General features: G+C 38.3%; 1 long non-coding RNA gene across 1 annotated transcript in view; it reads right to left on the reverse strand.

Moving 5' to 3' along the window:
- LOC104273720 overlaps positions 1-15,400 on the reverse strand; it is a 53,616-nt gene extending 38,216 nt beyond the window's left edge. Inside the window, exon 1 of the long non-coding RNA XR_717817.1 lies at positions 15,312-15,400. This is a non-coding gene — a long non-coding RNA (uncharacterized LOC104273720). The remainder of the gene's footprint in view (positions 1-15,311) is intronic.
- Positions 15,401-20,305: the final 4,905 nt, after the last annotated feature.

The raw sequence follows: 20,305 nt of genomic DNA on the forward strand, positions 1-20,305 counted from the left end.
CCTTCAGGGCAGATGTTTTTTTAAGTCAGGCCATATATTCAGGTGATCAAATACAGACTTCTTAGTCTAACTACATGTACCACATAAAGAAAAAAAAACCAAACAAACAAAAACAACCCAAGACCCCTTTTAAAAGAAAAGGAAAATTGCATCGTCTAACACGACATTGAAGATCAAAGGTTAAAAAAAATAAAAATGATCTTTTCTTATTCTCCACAACACACCCAGCATAACTGTGGCCTATTTTTCAGAGCATTGTATGTTGCCCATAAATGCACTGCATCGAATAACTTCCAGCAGCGCAAGACACACTCGTAAGAGTTAACTTGCATTTCTGAAGGACTAATGAGTTCCTACATTTTGTGCACAAATCAAAATGAGGATGCCTTCTTTACTGTTGCTTTTATCTTTTGACGTGGTATGGGTTCAATTTTGAAATGAATCATTGTGTAAGGAAGCTTGAGTCTACTCCAAAAATGCACAACATTTTGACTAATAAAGCTTAAGGTAATTGTGTCCAAGCCATGAGTTTACTCTAACAGCTGGCTGCTAGACAACTTCATTTATCTCTCCCAATACACGATAAACTCTGGTCATTCCTATAATGTAAAGTACAGAGCCATATAAGATTCTGACATAAGACTGCTGAAACCAACAAAACCAGAGAGAATAAAAACCATGAGACATTTCCTTTCTAGAAGAACCAGTGACATTCCTTTTTTATAATACATCCTTTTTTTATAATATATCGATTATATTATTCATAATACACTAATGCTGGAGTAGATTCTTGGCATTTTCTTTGCCTAAAGCCACTGTACTTTTCAGCGATTTACTTATCACATGGTTATTCATCAGTGTGCATTCATGGGTCGAACAAAAGAAGGTACAAAAAAAGCAAAGCACTGTAGTTTTTGCTCTAAAGAGCTCAAGCTTTCCAATTCTACACATGTGCAACCAGTTAAAGAAAAAAAAATAACAGGTGACACTTAGGGCCAAGCACCCTCTTCGTGCACTGACTTGTAAAAGAAATGGAATACTAAAAACGAGGTATTCAGAACAAAATTTTAATTCCACTGACCTCATCGCCTAGGCCTAGGTTTTCACCCTTGTTGACTCAGTGCCAAGCCCATAGCGCCAGAGACACTTGGGGAGGGAGAGGATACAGCATCCAGACAATCTCAGCAGCCTGTATTTCCTACTACCTCCCCACCACAGAGTGTGGTATTTTTTAATGCCACCTTTACTTTACTATCCATCCAAGGATACTTACACTCCTCAGACATCCACGCTACTGCCCTGCCAGTCATTTGTGCACGCTTGGTGCTTCCGCAAAACGCAGTTGGGTGATCAGAACTCCACTTGCCATGACACAGACAAAAGGCACTTATTCAGTGATGACAAAAAGAAAAAAATTATTTCCAAGCCAATGTATCTTAGGAATGATTCCAACTACATGGATCAACTTTTCCACAGTCAAAAACTTTCATGTATAGATTAATAAAACATGGGTCTGGCTCTTTATAAAGAAACGTTTTTCAGTTTTAAAGGTGTTTTATAAAATGACCACTCCAGCGTTTGGTTCAGTGGAAGCAGACCTTCCTTCCTGAGTCAGTCACATCTAACATTAAATCACAAAATCACAGAATGTCAGGGGTTGGAAGGGACCTCAAAAGATCATCTAGCACAACCTCCCTGCCAGAGCAGGATCACCTACAGTAGGTCACTCAGGAACGCAACAAGATGAGTTTTGAATGTTTCCAGAGAAGGAGACTCCAGCAATCCTCAGTGATTTTTGCTCTTTGTGAGACAACTGTCAGTAGACTGATTTCATAGAATCAGAGAAGGGTTTGGGTTGGAAGGGACTTTAAAGATCATCTAGTTTGAACCCCACTGCCATGGGCAGGGACATCTCCCACTAGACCAGGTTGCTTAAAGCCTCATTGCACTACATGTGTCTACAACTCCATTTTCTGCTTAGATGTTCATGGATAAGCGTGGTAACAGCCACAAAAATTTCCAGTGTGGCATACACAAATGCCTGTCCTGCTATTCCGCTTTCTATGAAGCTGCCTTTAAAAAATCCCACTTTGACAACAAACCTAGCATAAAGCTTCCTAGGCACTGCCTATGTACAGCATATGAATCGTACCTAGAACTGGGATAGTAAATCATGCTGGTGCTACAGAATATAAGCATCACTGCAGATGGGGCCACAGGAACAGAGGGACATGCTGAGCTCTCTCCCAGTGTTGTTATTCTTCTCATGTAATCGACAGAAATTCAGTTTCTTTCTCTCAAGAACTAATTCTGGGTTTAATTTGCTACTCGGGAATTCTTAATCAGTTTTGATTGCATTTGTAGCTTTTTAACTGTACCTCCCCAAGCGATAGCAAAAAATGCGTGCCCACTTACAATCAAAGGGACTATTGGACAAAAAAGACTATTCCAAAATTTCTTCTTCTGTGCCAGTCTGAACTATCACACAGAAACTCAGCACTGTCATGTAACTTATCCTGTAATCAAATGTCCAGATTTGAGACTTTAAACCAGGATGATGCTTGGGCACTGACAAGCTGTGTCTGTCCCTAGGGAGAACAGGCAGTTCCCTTGTCAAGGATGCAGCAGAAGCTGCTAGACTAGTTTTTTGAGGCAGTAAAACTGCAGCCTCCATTTTCTCTTCTGTATTAAAGTTCTTAATATAGCCAACAGCAACAGTATAAAATTCAAAGCACTCTGGAAGGGCACAGAAGCACAGAAAAGTTCAAGAGGCACTTTTTACATGCTCTTCTATGAACACATTTAGCAGAGAACTGAAATAATTTAATCTTATACGCGCACACAAAACAATAAATACACACTTTTTTACAGGCCTTTCATGTATTAAACTTCTAAAAAATAAAAAAAAACCCCAATGTTCCTCATACATAGTATTTGGAAAAATTTATTGAGCCACTAACATGCAAGTACAGACTATTCACTATTTTGTGCTCTATTTTTTCCTCTGCTCTGCACAGACTTTTATATGCCACAGACCACTCTTCTCCAGCCATGCTACTCTCCTCCAGACATGTTTATTGCTCTTAACTAATGGTCTAGCCAGACTATTTCTAATAGTCATATTAAAACATGAAAGACCACGAAAAAGAAGAACAATATGCTCTAATGAATCCACAGTTTACAACCCAAAACCAACCCACTAAAGTAAATTCTTGAGTAAATAAGACAAGCTACTGTCTGCTCCAAAGAAGTACACCAGACATACAGTACAACTAAAAAACTCCACATTATCCTTTACCCTGGCTTGCCAGAGTGCCTTAGTACATATTAAGTTGCTATATCTGTGGCTAATAAATGATTCTAGCATCCCACCGAACTGTTTTGAGAAAGGATGCCGAAGGTCAAGACACCTCAACGACCCAAGAAGGTTTTTTTTAGAGCTCTGGAAATTGGAAGAAGGGTCATTACCATACTTATACATGGGACTCCTGGGCATGCCATTGTACATTGTTGTTCAAAGCTCCACTAAATTGGAGTTCTAAAAAGAGACTCATAACTTGTTTGGAAGAAAAGATAATGCCAAACAAAACAAAGCAAGTTAAACAGAGAATTGCTAGGTTATCAAGCAGAAGAGAAGGTGAATATCCTTGAGCTGGTAATTACTTTGCAGAGTTGCCTTATTCTAGAGTCCTGCCACAGACCATCTTTATCAGACTGGAGTTTCAAAGCACTGTAAAGCCTATTAAAATGATTTTTTAATATTAATTTGAATTAAATAACAAGTTGGCAATTTGACATGGTGTAATATAATGGTCTGCTCTGTAACAAATTCAACATTTACCCAAAATTGCTAGAGGAAACTTCATGGTTTTGATGTACTCTTAAACCATCACTAGTTATGTTTACATACATACAGTTAAAAATGCTGATGTTACTGAACTCTAATAAAATATTAGAGATAAAAATGGAAAAATATCACCACATCACAGTCCAGAAGACAGAGGATATGCAGTTCACAGAAGGTTTTTTGCCATCTTCACTATCTGGAGCAAAACCTTCTCATTTCTATCAACTCCACAGGCTATCAGAAACGTAATGCTACAATCACAACATAACTCTAATCAAAGCACTTGGAATTAAAATTTTCAATGTAAACTGTACCTTACAGTAAGTAAAAAAACCAAAAACGTTTCCTTTCTCTATAAGAAAAATTTCTAATTGCTAGAAATATGAACATGTAAATGTGGGGGAAGTGCAGAGGAAAGAGAAAACTTCAACTCTGCCTCAGTGCTTACGTTTTGGTCTTTTTCAGAATTAGTGTATGGAAGGCCAAACACTTTGTTCAAAGTTATAAATCACAATGAATGAACGCAGATGCATCAACAGGACAATGATGCTGGAGTTCAGCCTCAGGCATATGAACGTTTCCATGCCAAATTAAATATCAGAACATGGAAGAAATGTCCTCAATAAATAGACCAAGAGCACACTTAACACTACACACTTGACTGAATAAGGTGAATCCAACAGTCAAACTTCTGATTTCATTGCACCACAATGGTTCGCAGCATACTTTGGCCCTTTATCACTTTGTATTGTCCTGGGATAAACTCATTGTTCCTCTTCAGGAATTTATATAAAAAATGAAAAAGTATTTGTCTGCCCACTTGCATACCCCACCAATGTAGGAAAACCAAATCAGACAGAAGAAGACCTAGTGCACCTGGAAGAAATACTGTCCCTGCCTAACACAGTACAGCTGAAAATGGGATAGAGGGAGAGGACTGTTTTGCTTCAGTACCAAGGGCATTTATTCAATACATTACTGACAATATGTAATTCTATAAAAAGCATTCAAGTTAATGTCAAGCTTTAAAAATATTCTTTCGTAAAAAATGCCTGATCTTGCCGGGTACTACCTACCACCAGTGTCTGTCTGGAGTAGGCAGGCCCAAGCTGATCGTTGCGTCTTGAGCTTCCCCTGCTCCATCCACCACGAGCTGTTCGCTGGCACACACCCGTGCTCCCATCCACCTTTTCTGCCTCTGAACTCAAGACTCTATCGCAGCGAAGCTGGTGTATGCAGGATACTCCAAGAGGGCAGGCATTTATTCTCACACACTGGGAATGACCCCTCAAAACCTTACTGGTGGCCTTGTTCTCTCACTTATTAAAAATTCTTAATGAGGCAACACTTACTGTCCCTTTCCTTTCAATGCCTATGGCAACTGCCAAGCTCCTGTCTCATTCTTCTTTCTTTCTCTCTAGAGAACAACAACAGAAAAGAAACAGATTTAGCTCCTGCCAGCAGCGAGGATACTCCCATGGTGCATGGGAAAAGGTTACTCCAACCCATATTTTTCAGACGGGCCAGACCCAGAGCCAAGTAGGCAGGGCCCACTCTCACCGTGTAGAAACCCAAGTCCAAATCTGCACCAGTGAGATTCAAGCTTGGGTTAATCACTTCCCATCAGAAGGATGTGCCAGGAGTGTCTGGCTGAAACACTGACTGTGAGCAGGGCAGTCAGGGCATTGGTTTGTTCCCTCTCTTGCAGGGAATGAGATTGTCTCCCAAAAAAGAGTGAGTGTGCACAAGCAACCCCATGGCTGGGACATTTCTGAGCACACGTGTCCACTCCCACGTGGACCTTTCCATAAAGTGTTTCACAGAAGCTGAAGAAACTTCAAGCCAAGCTGTAGATGAATAGAACATTTTGATTTTTGTTGCATCTAGAGACCAAACTAACAGACATATAAACACTCTGTGTTTATAATTTTAGAGAGTGCATTTTGGAGCAGATTTTATAAAAATCCACCACAATTCTTAAGTACTTAATTTTCTAACTTGAATGTTAATTTTAGGATTTGGGGGTTGTTTGCTTGTTTTAAGAAATTAATTTGAGAGTTTTATACAGTACAGACACATTACTGTTTAATATTTGGCTATATTCAATTCATTAAATCATTTTTCTCTTCCCAGTACTGAATCTATCCCATCCTACTGGAATACAACACTCCCTTGTAGCCTGAAGTGATAATACAGGCCACTATTATACTGATTTTCTGCTCATATTTTAAAGAAATTTGCTCCTCCTTATGTCCACTAAAAATAAAATAAACGTGCATGAGTAAATTGGGCTTTACGACATAACAACAAACAAAGCTTCTTAGAAGTCCACTCATTATCGTGCTGCATTTTTTACAGTCACAGAACACAACTTCTGTATGGATCACAGGCATCAGAACATGACATAAGATGAAAACTAAGATACTTTCACACACTGAGTCAATCTCTATAATAAAAGACTTTGGTGTAACATCCAGAACAATTTCAGCCTCAAAAAGGAGAGTGTGAAGAAAGTACAGGCACCACCCGGTGAACAGGCATGATTTGTTAGATTTTGGTTCCCTTTTAAAAGCGATACAGGTTCAAAAAAATACCACCTCTGCCAGACAAACACAACCACTAAATCCCTCCCAGCTGGGCTCACAAGCCCCAGGTACTGTAGCAATGAGGTGCAGAGGTCTAGAAGGGGGTACACAGTGGAGGACAAAGCACAAAACTTGTTATTCTATTTACAAAAGAAAACAGAAAATAGCAGATGTTTTTTTTGCTGCACCCATGCTCTTTAGAAAGCTCTTTAAGATACTGAATAACTCTTAGTTTGATATTTAGTATAAATAATCCACATGAAATTCCTAAGCCAAATTCCTAACACACAACATTTTTTAATATTGATCTTAGTGAACTTTTCAGTATCACCGGTGAATCTTACTTTTTAACCAGTTTTCTAGTATATAAACTTCAGTTTTTATTGATGAATAATACAGCTTTATTTCATTTCAGAAATCTTTGTTTTGTAACATTTTGTCTATTCCTTTTTATTTTCTATATTGCTTATCAAAATACGCTGATGACAGTCATTACTGTACAAGATTTCAGACTTGAATAGCAGAAGTTGTTTCTAGTTCGCGCTGCATCATAAACTGGGGCTTGCTGAACTGCCTATATTCATATTTTATAAACACAAGGAACATCTTCATGCACCTTTCACATACACCTTTGACTCAAGACAGAAATGTCAACTTTATGTTGATATTTCCTTTACTACTCTCAACTCCTTATTCAGGAAACATTCTTTTCCATGATTCTGGTTTTTTCCTATATTTATTCTTCTTCCTTCACCTGCTCTTTTTCTATAATATTACTATTCCATCTTTTCTGTATATTCTATACAAACATTTCTTAGATCATACTTTTGCTGACAGAAACTGATGATGTGATCCATAAAACCAGGGGTTTATAGCTTGCAATTACTGCTAGATGGTCTAAAAGAACGAAAGGGGCAAATTTAAACAGGATAGTAAATGAAGGACTAAATTGGGTCAGTATTTCACCTCTTCCAGTTTTACTGCCCATTGCGACTGTATCAAAGCAAAGTTAAAAAACATCAATTCAGATTTAATAATTTCCTTATGTCAGCTGAACAACCATACTCCTGTACCTGAAGGTTTTAGCATACCTTTTTCTTAGGTATCGATGTTAAGTTTAATTCCAGAGCCTCTTTGTTTAGCTACTCCATGAAAAGGTACTCAGTCAAAAAAGTCTGTGTCTCATGAAAATCTGTCCAGGCGGGCCTGTGCTCAATCATCTTTGTAATCAACTTGGAAAAACATGTCTGAGTCTTCTTTTATTATCTCTCCAACTGAATAGAGAACTATTTCAAATTTCCTTCACTTCTATAATTAAGAAATTCTAACAATTTGTACCTCAAACTCGTCCAATATCTTAAGACGTGTATATTCCATCATATCTCAATGATCAGTTCAAAAGGCAATTTGCTTCAACTCATAATATGAGAATAAAATAATATAAATATAAATGAACAAGAATTACACTGGAAGCATTGCTTTTAATAAAGACAGACTTTAATCCAGATTTACAGACTGTTCACTAAAGTTAGATTTTCAGTGGCACCAGCACAAGATTTGACATTAGTCACCATAATTTCAAAATAAATCTCACAGTCTACTCAAAGTTATTAATTCCTTCCTACTGCATTAAGTACAGACAGAGATGAAAACACAAACCTGGTCTCTCAAATATTTTGGAGTACTGCATTGCAATCACTCCCTCAAAGCACCACAAAGAGCCATGGAGAACTGTCACAGCTCCACAGGGAATAACATCAGCTCATGAGAAAACTGAAATAGGACTATTTCGAATATCTCAACATCCCAAATTCTACAGACACATAATGCAATAGTACGAAAAGTTATGCAGTTCAAACAATCTGAAAGCATTTTGTTGGAAGGGCGAAATTTATTTTGCCAGGACTCCATAAAATAATAGTTATATAAGAAAGTTCCTTTCCACTATCAGACTTAGGGCTATTTTACTTGAAAATCTTCATGCTGCTGAAATCATTGAGTTTTTTGTTCGTTTTGTTCAAGGTTGTATGGTTTGGTTTCTTTGGGGGTTTTTGTTGTTGTTGTTTTGGCAAATTCTTTCTACAGTAACCTGCCTTAGAGTAAAATTGCTCTGAAACTCTTACATCTTTGAAAAGCATTCCTAGACATATCTACTTTTCCTTTTCCTGAAATGCTTCTCACAAAAATAGCTCGTGTAATAGTTTCTCCTAATGTCTCACGCTACCAGGAAATTACATCACTTACTGGAGATTAGGCCTTATTTTGCAGCAGCAGGAGGAAATCTAAAGCATCACCAGTCCAAACAGACAAAGGTTATTCTATCCAATTTTCAGATACTGAGCTGAAGAATTGAAAAAATTAGATCACATAACTCATCCTCAAAATCAGGTTATTTCACTGAATTTGCTGGGACCTATCCCCTGATTTAATGTCAATCTTTTGTAAGGATGAAACTTGTGCAACTCTGAGAAACACATGGGGTCCTCTGAAAGGACTCCTGAGGACTGAACTCTCTTTGCTTGTGCATTTCTTTGGTATCTGACCCAACATCCCCTGCTCACCACGACTTCACAAGGCACAGCCAGATGCCCGGGGAGTACTTAACAAGCAATAAGAAAAGAAACTGCTCTAAGAAAACCACAATTAAACCAAAATTGTTCTGTTCTTGCAAGAATTGAGCAAATATGTTCCTTATTAAATCTGTGCAACCATCTACAAAAGATGCCATGCTAATCTGTATTTTATAGACAATGATCTTTACCAGACCAGTCAACACCTTCCTTTAGTCACACGCATTTCTTGTATTTTAACAACAGCATATGCTGCTATAATCATAGAATGTCAGGGGTTGGAAGGGACCTCGAAAGATCTGCCAAAGCAGGATCACCTACAGTAGGTCACACAGGAACGTGTCCAGATGAGTTTTGAATGTCTCCAGAGAAGGAGACTCCACAACCTCCCTGGGCAGCCTGTGCTCCATCATCCTAACAGCAAAAAAGTTTTTCTTAATGTTTTTGTGGAACCTCCTACGCTCCAGCTTGTATCCATTGCCCCTTGTCCTGTCATTGGACATCACTAAGAAGAGCCTGGCTCCGTCCTCCGGACACTCGCCCTTGACATATTTATAAACATTTATGAGGTCACCCCTCAGCCTCCTCTTCTCCAAGCTAAAGAGACCCTGCTCCTTCAGCCTTTCCTCAGAAGGGAGATGTTCCACTTCCTGGATTCATCATCTTTGTGGCTCTGTGCTGGACTCTCTCAAGCAGTTCCCTGTCTCTCTTGAGCTGAGGGGCCCAGAACTGGACACAATATTCCAGATGTGGCCTCACGAGGGCAGAGTAGAGGGGAAGAACCACCTCTCTCGACCCACTAGCTACTCCCCTTCTAATACACCCCAGGATGCCATTGGCCTTCTTGGCCACAAGGACACATTGCTGGCTCATGGTCATCCTGCTGTCCACCAGAACCCCCAGGTCCCTTTCCCCTACACTGCTCCCCAGCAGGTCAGTCCCCAACCTATACTGGTACTTTAGGTTGTTCTTTCTGAAATGCAAGACTCTACACTTGCCCTTGTATTTCATAAAATTTCTTCCCTCTAGGTCTCCAGCCTGTCTAGGTCTCGCTGAATGGCAGCACAGCCTTCTGGTGCGTCAGCCACTCCTCCCAGTTTTGTGTCATCAGCAAACTTGCTGACAGTGCTCTACAATCCCTCATCCAGGTTGTTGAGAAATATATTGAACAGCACTGGTCCCCGTACCGACCCCTGAGGGACTCCACTACACACAGGCCTCCAACTAGACTGTGTCCCATTGACCATGACTCTCTGTCTTCAAACACAAAGACCAAAATTCCTAAATGAAATGTTAAATTCCTTAAATGAAAACATTCAATTTCAGTAAGAATTTTCTGTCTTTCAGTAACTTGACCATTTTTTGTAGAAAACAGGTAGAAACCACCAAGATTTTCCTGTGAGACATTTTACGTATTTTCCAGAACATAAGACAGTATGTACTAATTCCCTACATTTATTTCAGTCCTATCAGAAAACATTAGCCATCATGTTACTGTAACCATAATGCAATCTTCCTACATCTAGTCTCAAAGAAAGCAGAAATGGTACAACACATTTGATGTACAAGCCCTAAAAACCAAGAAATGGAAAATCAAGTCGTTAGTCAAGTACATGCACCGGAATCCTTTAAACTTCCCCAGTGATCTTAATTCTGTTCTCCTCAATTTCCAATTTCTAAACATGTTCTCCATCAAATTGCCTTCCTTTCTCAGAACAGTGGTATAGGTTTTCTAAAAGAGTTTGGAGAGAAGAAAAGAAAGGTGACCTGAATAACAAGAAAGAATGTTACATATTGTACTATGCCAATTCAGTGCTGATGAAGTTTTGCGGTCAAGCAGTTGCTATTTATTAAACTCAAATGTGACAGAAATTAACAGCCTCTAGCGTTCAAAATACGTGCACATTCTATGATACACAGAAGATACATAAAATGAGCCAATGGCAAGAACCACATATTATATTAGTGATCATTAAAAATTCAATTTAAAACCCAAAAGCTGTTTGTTTCAGACTTACATGAAATTTCTCTAAAAATTGCATAACTCAAGATATTTTTAATGAGTATCAGACAGCATTCTTCAGATTGCCATGAAATCTTCAGCCATGCCCAAATTTCAAAAACTCTTCTAATATATTTTGTTTGTACATATGTGTGTGTTTGAGAGTTCATACCGAGAGGCCACATACTTCTAGATGGGAAAAAAAAGTTCCATTTAAGTCCTTTCGAAAACAGAATCTGGGAATTCTCTGTAAAACCTGTAAAACTGATATGTTGCTTAGACCACAGTAAGATTCAGAAGACCTTCAGTGTAAATTTAGCTTTATTTCTTTTTCTACGCCCCAGAGTAAAAGATAAGTTATTTTAAATAATATGAAAATATAATGGTAATGACTTCTTAAAGAAAAAAGATAACCTTTGAGTTAGTTCTACTTGTTATTAAAACCAAAACTTTTATTATCTACATGACCCATTCAAATGATGGTGGTTAGTTACTGCAGAATGACAGCTTTATGTTTGGATTCCTCATTCTCTTTACATTGCAAGCTTAACATGAGTGCTCCAGGAAGAATCATAGAATGTGTCAGGCTAGTTTGGACTTTTAGAGGTCATCTAGTCTAACCTCCCTACAGTTAAAAGGTCATCTTGAACTAGATCAGGTTGCTCAGAGCCCCATCCAGCCTGACCTTGAATGTCTCCAGGGATGGGGCCTCCAGAACCTCTCCGGGCAACCTGTGCCAGTGCCTCACCACCCTCATAGTAAAGAACTTCTTGATAGCCAGTCTAGATGTACCCTGGTCTAGTTCAAAAACGTTGCCCCTTGTCCTGTCGCTATATGCTCTTATAAGCAATTCCTCCACAGCTTTCCTGTAGGCCTGCTCCTTTCTCATCTCTCTACAACAAGATCAACACAGCTGCACTCACAGGCTCTTCCCAGTGAAAGGGACTACAATAACAATACCTTTATTTGCAAGAAAAAAAGCAACACATCATGAATATAAAACAGGAAGCTGATGATACAGCAGGAGCTACAGAAGAGATCTGGTAAAAGGGTTATCAACTGCTGCAAGCATCAAAGGCTTCTAAAACCAAGGGTTAGTTCTTCACCCAACTGAGTGCCTTTTCCCTTGTAGAATCTAGTCCCCTACTAAGTCTTGCACTTCTTTCTGAACTTGCATCACATCATCATCTTTATTTTTTTGATGAATGATAAAGAGGAAATAGGACTGCAAGCTGCTGCTCTGTAAGATAGCTTTTCACCACAAGGGAGCTACTTGAAGACAGACATGAATTAAAATTTAATCTAATTTCAGAAACCTTGCTTTAATTAGAGAAACAACTTGCATAGAGGTGAGTAAACCTCACCTATAAATAGCTCTGGAACGGTAGACACTTAAAAGTTGAAACATTACAAATTAATTAAAATAAAACAATCACAAGATTAACAACAGTGAAAGGTAGAATAATGCACTTGAATTACACTGATACAAAGTCCTAAAATCAAATCCTCGGTCTCTTCAGTTGCTGGCACCAGCACACACAAGTCCCTACTCAGAGTCCCATCCAGCTGTCAAGACGAACATCCGCTCCAAATTGCACCCCACCACACAGACACACGCTGCAGGTCCCTGCAGTAACTGGGCTTCAACATCACAGTCCATCCAGTAGCCAGCCTTGGATTTTCAATCGCCCCGGCTGTCTCACTCACACCAAAGGGTCTCTCAGCTGACCCCAGATCCGAGAGTTTCTCCAGCAGCCGTCATGCGCAATCTGGTTACTCCAGTAGCTAACTTCTCTACATGACTCGCTCCCAGAGACACTCACACACACACTTGGCTCACCACCCATCCCCAGCTACTCTAGCTTTATTTTGCTAGTGATGGGCACCAACACACTTGCCTGCGGCCAGTCGGGCACCCCGGTCATCCCGTGACCCATGCTCTTACTCTAGTGGCTGGAACTTAGATCTCCATAAACACATATGCACACAGACAAGAGTTGGTTTTGTTGGTTTGGATTTTTTGGGTTTGGTTTTTGGTTTTGGCATGGGTTTTTTTCTTTAGCAGACACAAATAAATTTTGGATTTACATTCTTTTCTAGTACAAGTGACTAATGTACCTATGATTTCCATCACCCCATTATTTTGGAAGTGACATCTCAGTGGGCCCTTCTCCAAGGCTCTCAAACTGTGCTCCAACTGCGTGCCTTAAGCAAAAGTTTAGTGCCCTCTCTGCTGAACATGACAGTTTTGCAAGCTTTTATACAGAATATAATCAATATGAAGTATTAACTGTACTTGTATTGAATTTATCCTTTCATTTGTTGCTCAATTCACAATATCCATAGAAATCACATATGAAACATAGGTACAAAGGGCAGTCATATCATGTAGAGTTTTAACCATAGCACTTAATCCTGTTTAGTTTTACGTGTTTGTGAAATCAGAGTATATGTCTACATAATGCAATAATGCACCCCTTTAAAATATTTTGCATCTGAAAGAATGAATCTTACCTAATATGCTCTCCAAATGCTGCTTTTAATCTCACATAGGCAAAAAGAAAACTAGTTTTCTCCCACAGTTCATGAGTGAAAGCCATTGTTTCCATTCGTATGCTTTTCCTTAAAGTGTACATCATCACAAAGTGTTTGTAGCCATCAAACTTTTAAAATAACCTATGTACTTCTGTTCACCTTATTTCTATGATGAGAGACCTCACAGCAAGGATGGAATAACAATATGGAAACTAACCACCTAATCCAGCTGGACACACTTTATTGAAGTCTTATTACTTCCATGTGTAAAAGGAAACTAAAGCCAAACGCAATCCCAAATTTTTGGCATTCTTACTGCGCACTGCATCCAGCAAAAGAGAGTCTCACTTCTCACTTTTATTATTAGAGCACAATGATACTAGACATATGGACTTAACTTGATCATTTAGAGATCAAGTGTTTTAACTGGATAAGAAAAGTATAGTCTTTATTATGCCTAAAGCAATTCTGTTCTTTAAAAAGCTGTAATGCTTTGTAAATATTATTTCTAATCTCTTTTGCTGTATGAGTAGTCTTAAAAATAACTAGTATCAAAAATTTAGTATAGGTGATAAAATCTTCAAGAGCAGAAATAAAGAGTAATGACAGTATGGTTATAGAACAGACTCAAGCCAACCAATTTATATGAAAGGAACTGGCCATGGGTAAATTCCATGCCAGAAAGTTATATTGCAATCTATTCTGAGGTGGCACGTGTGATAAAATAATACTTCTCAAGATACAAAACCTAGTTTCCTAAAAAATATTAATATTAAATTAGGAGGTACTATCATAAAACAAATATTTGCTTTCAATATTAACAGAAAAAAACGCATTTTAAACTTTGCTTTCTACATAAGTGATATTTGTCAAGACACATCTCTGATATGAAAAAAAACCCCAAGATGGATCAACCAGTTAGGTACCTTTCTTAGTGGAGGTGTGAGGAGATTAAAAACTCATTTTGTAGTTGAGCATCCCATGCTCTTCCAATATTGACAAACTTTTTTTTACTTTTCAACTCACTTTCTTCTCCAGCATATGTTCTATCCTTTATTATGCCAGTAAATTATGACACTGCTGCAGAGCTTAGAATTGTTCTCAACTGTTAATAACACAACACACTAAAACCAAGCTCCTTTGGTTGAGTTTATTTCACATTTTTTGTAAGAATTTAACAAAAATCACCACTTTCAGCATGGTTCGCAGTACCTTATGAACTTTCCTCCACCTATTTTAATCAGAGAGGCTACCTACAAAAGAAGGGAGGTCAAATACTAATTACTTTGAAGGCTGATAAATATTTGGATCTTGAGAGACAAAATTTTTTAGAATGGCCTAGGCTGGAAGGGACCTTAGAGATCATCTAACACCACATTACACTGTACTGGACATGGGTGCTTTTTCTGTTTGATTTCAACACTCCTAGAAAGGTATGTTTAAGAAGCTTTGGGGATAACAATATGAGAAAAGCAAAAAAAAAAAGTACATTAAAAACAGATTATGTATAAATATTTTTTTCTTTGCATCTCCCTGCTATTCAGGGAAAGTTAAACTCTCTAGCTTAGCACATCCTCCCTGCTTTTCAGGGAAAGTTAAATTTTCCAGCTTAGCAGATGTTAAGCACAGTGCCTGGTAGGTACATGGCTGCTCAACTGTTCAGATAAAGTAACACAAACATCAGTATGAAAAACTCAACTTTTAATGTAGTCAGAAATGTTCTCTCTATAGGCAAACAGTCAGTCACACCAAACACTTAATAACCCGTGTACCTGAACTGTGGAACTGATTTCAGATGCAAATCCTCCTGTCAAGGGAGCCTCGTGGCTAATCAGCAATCGCCCAGTCTTCACCACTGACTGAAAAGGAAAAACAAACCCCAAAAATGTAATCAAACTCCAGCTCTTGTGATTTCTTACTTGTACTACTCATGGAATATATGAAATATTCAACATTATTTGCAGTGTTAGAACATAGCTATTTTTCCTCTTTTGCATTTTCAATGAAAGATAAATCAACCTACAAGTCTCAATTGAGTAATTAATTGGATGTTTTTAAAATAACTATGAAAAAAGTGCTTACATCCTCCACTCCAAGCAAATATCAAGAATAATAATTGATTTCACTGAATATGAATTTATCCTATCAGTGAAAACTGTAATACTTCTGAACGAGAGTAAGGTTTAGAACAAGAAGTCAGTAAAACCTTGGATCTTGAAAATTTTGAAAGACGGACATGTAAAAAAATTCTTCACTGATACATACCTCTGCACAATCAGATTCTAGATAAACTCATCATTCATAGTTATTCAAAAAGTAAAACCCTTAACTAAAAATTTTAGCAAGAAAAGAATTATGCAGTTAATGCTATTTATTTGTTTCACACAGCAATTAGAAGCAACATTTGCTAATTTTAAATCCCAATATTTGTGCAGTTTTTGTCATCTGCTTTATAAATAATTACACAGAACAATAACAGAAGGTGATCCAAACCAGACAACTTTTAACCAAACAACAGTCTGAGCTCATTGTGAAATACAACAATGAAAGCAAAATATTTTTAATCCTAAGGGAGTACAAAGCTTCACCACACCCAAAGATCTTGAAGTTCATTGTCATGACATGCTAAAATCCCAAGAATCAAACTATATCAGACTCCTTTAATCAGAAACATGGCAAAGTCTCACTCTTCATAATACAGATTGCATAGTCTCACAGAGTGCACTGAAACTTTCATGAACTTCTAAAGACGCACAACAGGAAATAAAATCAGAATAATGTGTATGCTAATATTTCAAGAACAGTAATAGTCTGATTTTTAGAATAAGTATATAGTGTACTGCTAGTGTACTGTTAGTCACCAAGTGGAAAAGCCCATAACAGTGCTAACTATCAGGTCAGACTTTCTTAATGGTGCGTTCTTCAATTTAACTTCTGCACCAGCACGTTCTCAGGGCAGGCAGCTCCATGTTGAGCTACATAAGAGAATCTATGAAGGCAATGCCTTAATTAGAAGATTTCCCTTCTGATTCAATCAAGTCCTTTTGTAATTCTTTCGTTTTTCTAGCAGTGACTCAGCCAACTGCTCTGAGTAGCTCAGTCACAGATGTACTGGCAAGTCACAGGCCTATAAACAAGATGATCCATATACTGTACTATGAAGTGGTTTGACAACATTCAGAGCTAAATGAGACAGGAAAAGGCGCTTCAACAGTTGGAAAGCAATCCACAGTTATGTAGGCTGATTTCTTGCATTTCTTTTGCCAGCACTGGAAACTCATATCTAAAGTGCAGAGGCATTAACTGCACCATAAATCTGTCCAGTACATCAAAACAACAGTTCAACGAACAAAACGTACACTTCAGTTTTAAGCTTATATGATTAAACTGATACAGTCAGCTTTAAGTTGCCGAGTTAAGACTGATACAACTAAAGAATTTTAAAAGATTTTTGGGGGAATCCTCTTATGCTTCTTTTAGCCAAAGATTATTTTGCACATATTTGTTTTGAGAGGTTCACACACCAGCTATCATTAAAGTTACAGATCTGGTTTCCCAGAATTTAAGAATATGAAACAGACACAGTTAGAACACATAAGAAAATCCACAGGTTATCAGACCAGTAATCCAGCAGATCAGTATCCTGCCTCCACGATGGAGATAAGCTGCTGACTAAGAAAGAGTAGGAATAGGGCCTTTCATGTGTTTCTTCACTATTTCTTAGCCTCAACTATTTTCACATCTCAGGTTTGCTGAGCCTAATGCGATTTCTTGCTTTAAGTAACTAATAACTTTTCTTGCACGGATTTCTCTGCTGATCCAAACAACAAAGAAGAAAAAAGTATTTTTAAATATCTCATTTTGGAAACTTGCTTCTCCTCTATGAGAAATCACTATTTTTACATGTGATTCCCAAGGGCTTCAAAGATTCCTTGCCTGTGGGAGCTTGTTAAGAGCAAGCAGGCAGCTGTGATAACCAAGCACTGCATACAAGTATCTCAGCCCAGCTAAAAAAAGTACTATACATCTCTCCCGGTGGAAAACCAAGCTTTGGTACTCTTGGTATCCATCTTAGATTGTTGAGGGCCAGCATGGATACCTGCACTGTGTTGTGCCTTGTGGTGCACATGTCATAGCTTAAAAATTCTCCTAATGGTTAATCTAGAATCCAGATGAGTAGAATTAACCACCATACTGCATTGCAAATAGAGTCTGGGATTTCCAGGAAAGATGTATTACAGTTCCTGAATATTACAGGCTGCCCTCCACCAATTTCTACTTCACATCAATACTTATTCCTCAACTAAAGTGAGTCTGTCAGAAAGACACACGATTTAAGCATGTTATTTCCAGTGTTTGCAAATGCATTACAACTATTTTTAAGCTGTTCCAGTGTTTAACTGCCTTCCCTGTTACATTTTTTGCACCTTATTTCCAAACTAATTTGGCTGATTTCAACTCCAAGCTGTTGGTTCTTATTTTACTTCTGTTTGCTAGATGAAGAATTTATTCATTATCACATTTCTGCTCTCCACATAAATACGTTAAGATTGTGATCAAATGATCTCTTAACCACGCTTTGATTAAACTAAGCTGACTGAGTTCTAAACCTTTCACCATAGAAAACACTTCCAATTCTTTCATCATTCTTACAGCCCTACCCTGAATCATCTGGAGTCTTCAATGTCCTTCTCAAAGTGCACCCATCTGAAACCAGCATTCGAGCCTTTTTTGAGAACAACAGCAAATAAGGAGATAATACAACCTCAGTACTGCAGCTTTTGGAGCCTTTTGGCCAAAGTGTAACAACCGCTTCAAGTGATGACTGCGATTCTTTGTTTTTGGCAAAGAGGAGTTTGTCCTTAAAGGCTAATTGCTTCTTGGAATAAAGATGGAAATATAGTGTGCATTTATTATTTCCAGATAAAAAAATTACATTTGTTTATGCTGAAAAATATACCACGTGCCTGAGCCCAGCTCAGTTTATGAACATATCTTCTCTTTATCAGCAACTATTTCTCCAGCTGTTCGTTACCTCTAACTTTTTCAGTAACAGTTTTAAATGTTTTCCTTATCTCTGACAGAAATATTTAAAAAAAGGTTAAAATCCAACTCTACAGGACCTTGTGACTTTACTGCTTCTTTTTACTAATGCTGCCCTTCTATGCCATACAAAGTCAGCGCAGCACTAAGAACTTACTTCTCAAACTATGTTAATTTGTTTTGTGAGTACCTATTAAAGGGTTCTCAGACAACATCGAATTGTTGGTCATGCATTTGTAAATTAGTTTTGCCAACTGCTTCCTTCCCGTTTTTTTGGTTCTAGTTGACTCTTCCTTACTGATTTAGTACACAGGGTTGTTGGGTTTTTTTGTGAGAAAACTGCTGCATAAGATATCAGACTAATAAATACCACTGGTATAAAACTGGAGAAAACAGTGATTAAATCGGCACAGTGCAAAAAATCCTGCATAGAATCCTGCTGTTTTATCACTTTTAAAAAGGATAGTTGGAGTGGCTTCTTTTCCATTTGAATTAGCTACAGAAAAGGATGGCTTTTCAAACAACAATGTAGTTTGTCCTCTCACAACCAGACACTTGTTGCATTTTTGTAAGGGCTTGATTGAACTCCATTTCCACAATATCCCCACACTTTGTATTCCAACATCCCAGTCTTCACTTTAAAAGATTAAAATTTTGAAATCCATGCACATTCTGCAGCTTGTAAAAAGCAATCTTCAAAAAATATGGTGTGGCTTAGGAGATTGACACTGATAAAAATGTTCTTTCTTTATATCCACAACCAGAAGTTGTTGTTTGCTGATCCTTAAATCCAGAGATAATTTAGAGGGCACTGAGAGATTCTGAAGGCATCTCCTATCTCAAATTAAATGAAAATGGAAACTTTTTTTTTTTGCCGTCTTTATTAACAAACCATAAAGGCAAGTCAGAAGCAGTATCTGGGCATTTAGAGAGCATGGCTCCTCTTTGTGTCACGGTCATCCTGGACCTTCCCAGCTGAGTTCAGCTGATGCAACCCTGGTTGCTCCCAAAAGGGAGATGTCCTACCCCTCCCTCCATTATGCCCTGCTCCCAGCTCAAGCCTAGCATCTTCTCAAGTCCTGAAGGGGCCACAGGGTAAGCCAGCTGGAGGAGATAATCCAATTTATCTGGCAGCAGTGTACAGTTAGCAGAAAGCAGCAAACACCACCCCAGAGACAGATTCAGAGGTCAGAGGCAGATCAGGATGCGCTCACAGAAAGCTTCAGCCCTCCGGAAGGCAGCTGAGACCCAGGTCACGGCACACCACTGCTACCTGTGCTATATCCAGCCATTAGAGAAAAGACTCCAGGGCTTTCAACTAATAAAATAACCCTAAAATCAAAAGCAATATTGATTATACTTTTCCACCTCAATTTCATTATCAGGACTGTTATACATCAGTGCCATCCACAAGGACGACAACTGATGTTGTGTCAGAGCAAAAGATTAGTGGCATGATAACCCCAATAATGATATATAAAAAAACCACCTTAATGCCTTTGCAAGAATAATGCTTTCAGATCGCACTCCAAAGGTTTCCTGAACTGCAGCCCAGTGGTTTTACAGTAAAGCAGCTGAGTAAAATATTTTCAACCTCCCTGACCACAATCTGTATCCAAGAGTTTCTATAATCACTTTTCTGTTCAACTCCCAATTCATCACGTTGGCCGCTTTCTCCCCTCCTACAGGCACTGTTGACAGAAGAAAACGACACAAGTCTGAC

The sequence above is a fragment of the Apaloderma vittatum genome, unplaced genomic scaffold (genome assembly GCF_000703405.1).
Source record: "Apaloderma vittatum isolate BGI_N311 unplaced genomic scaffold, ASM70340v1 scaffold4395, whole genome shotgun sequence".
In the NCBI taxonomy this organism is placed as follows: domain Eukaryota; kingdom Metazoa; phylum Chordata; class Aves; order Trogoniformes; family Trogonidae; genus Apaloderma; species Apaloderma vittatum.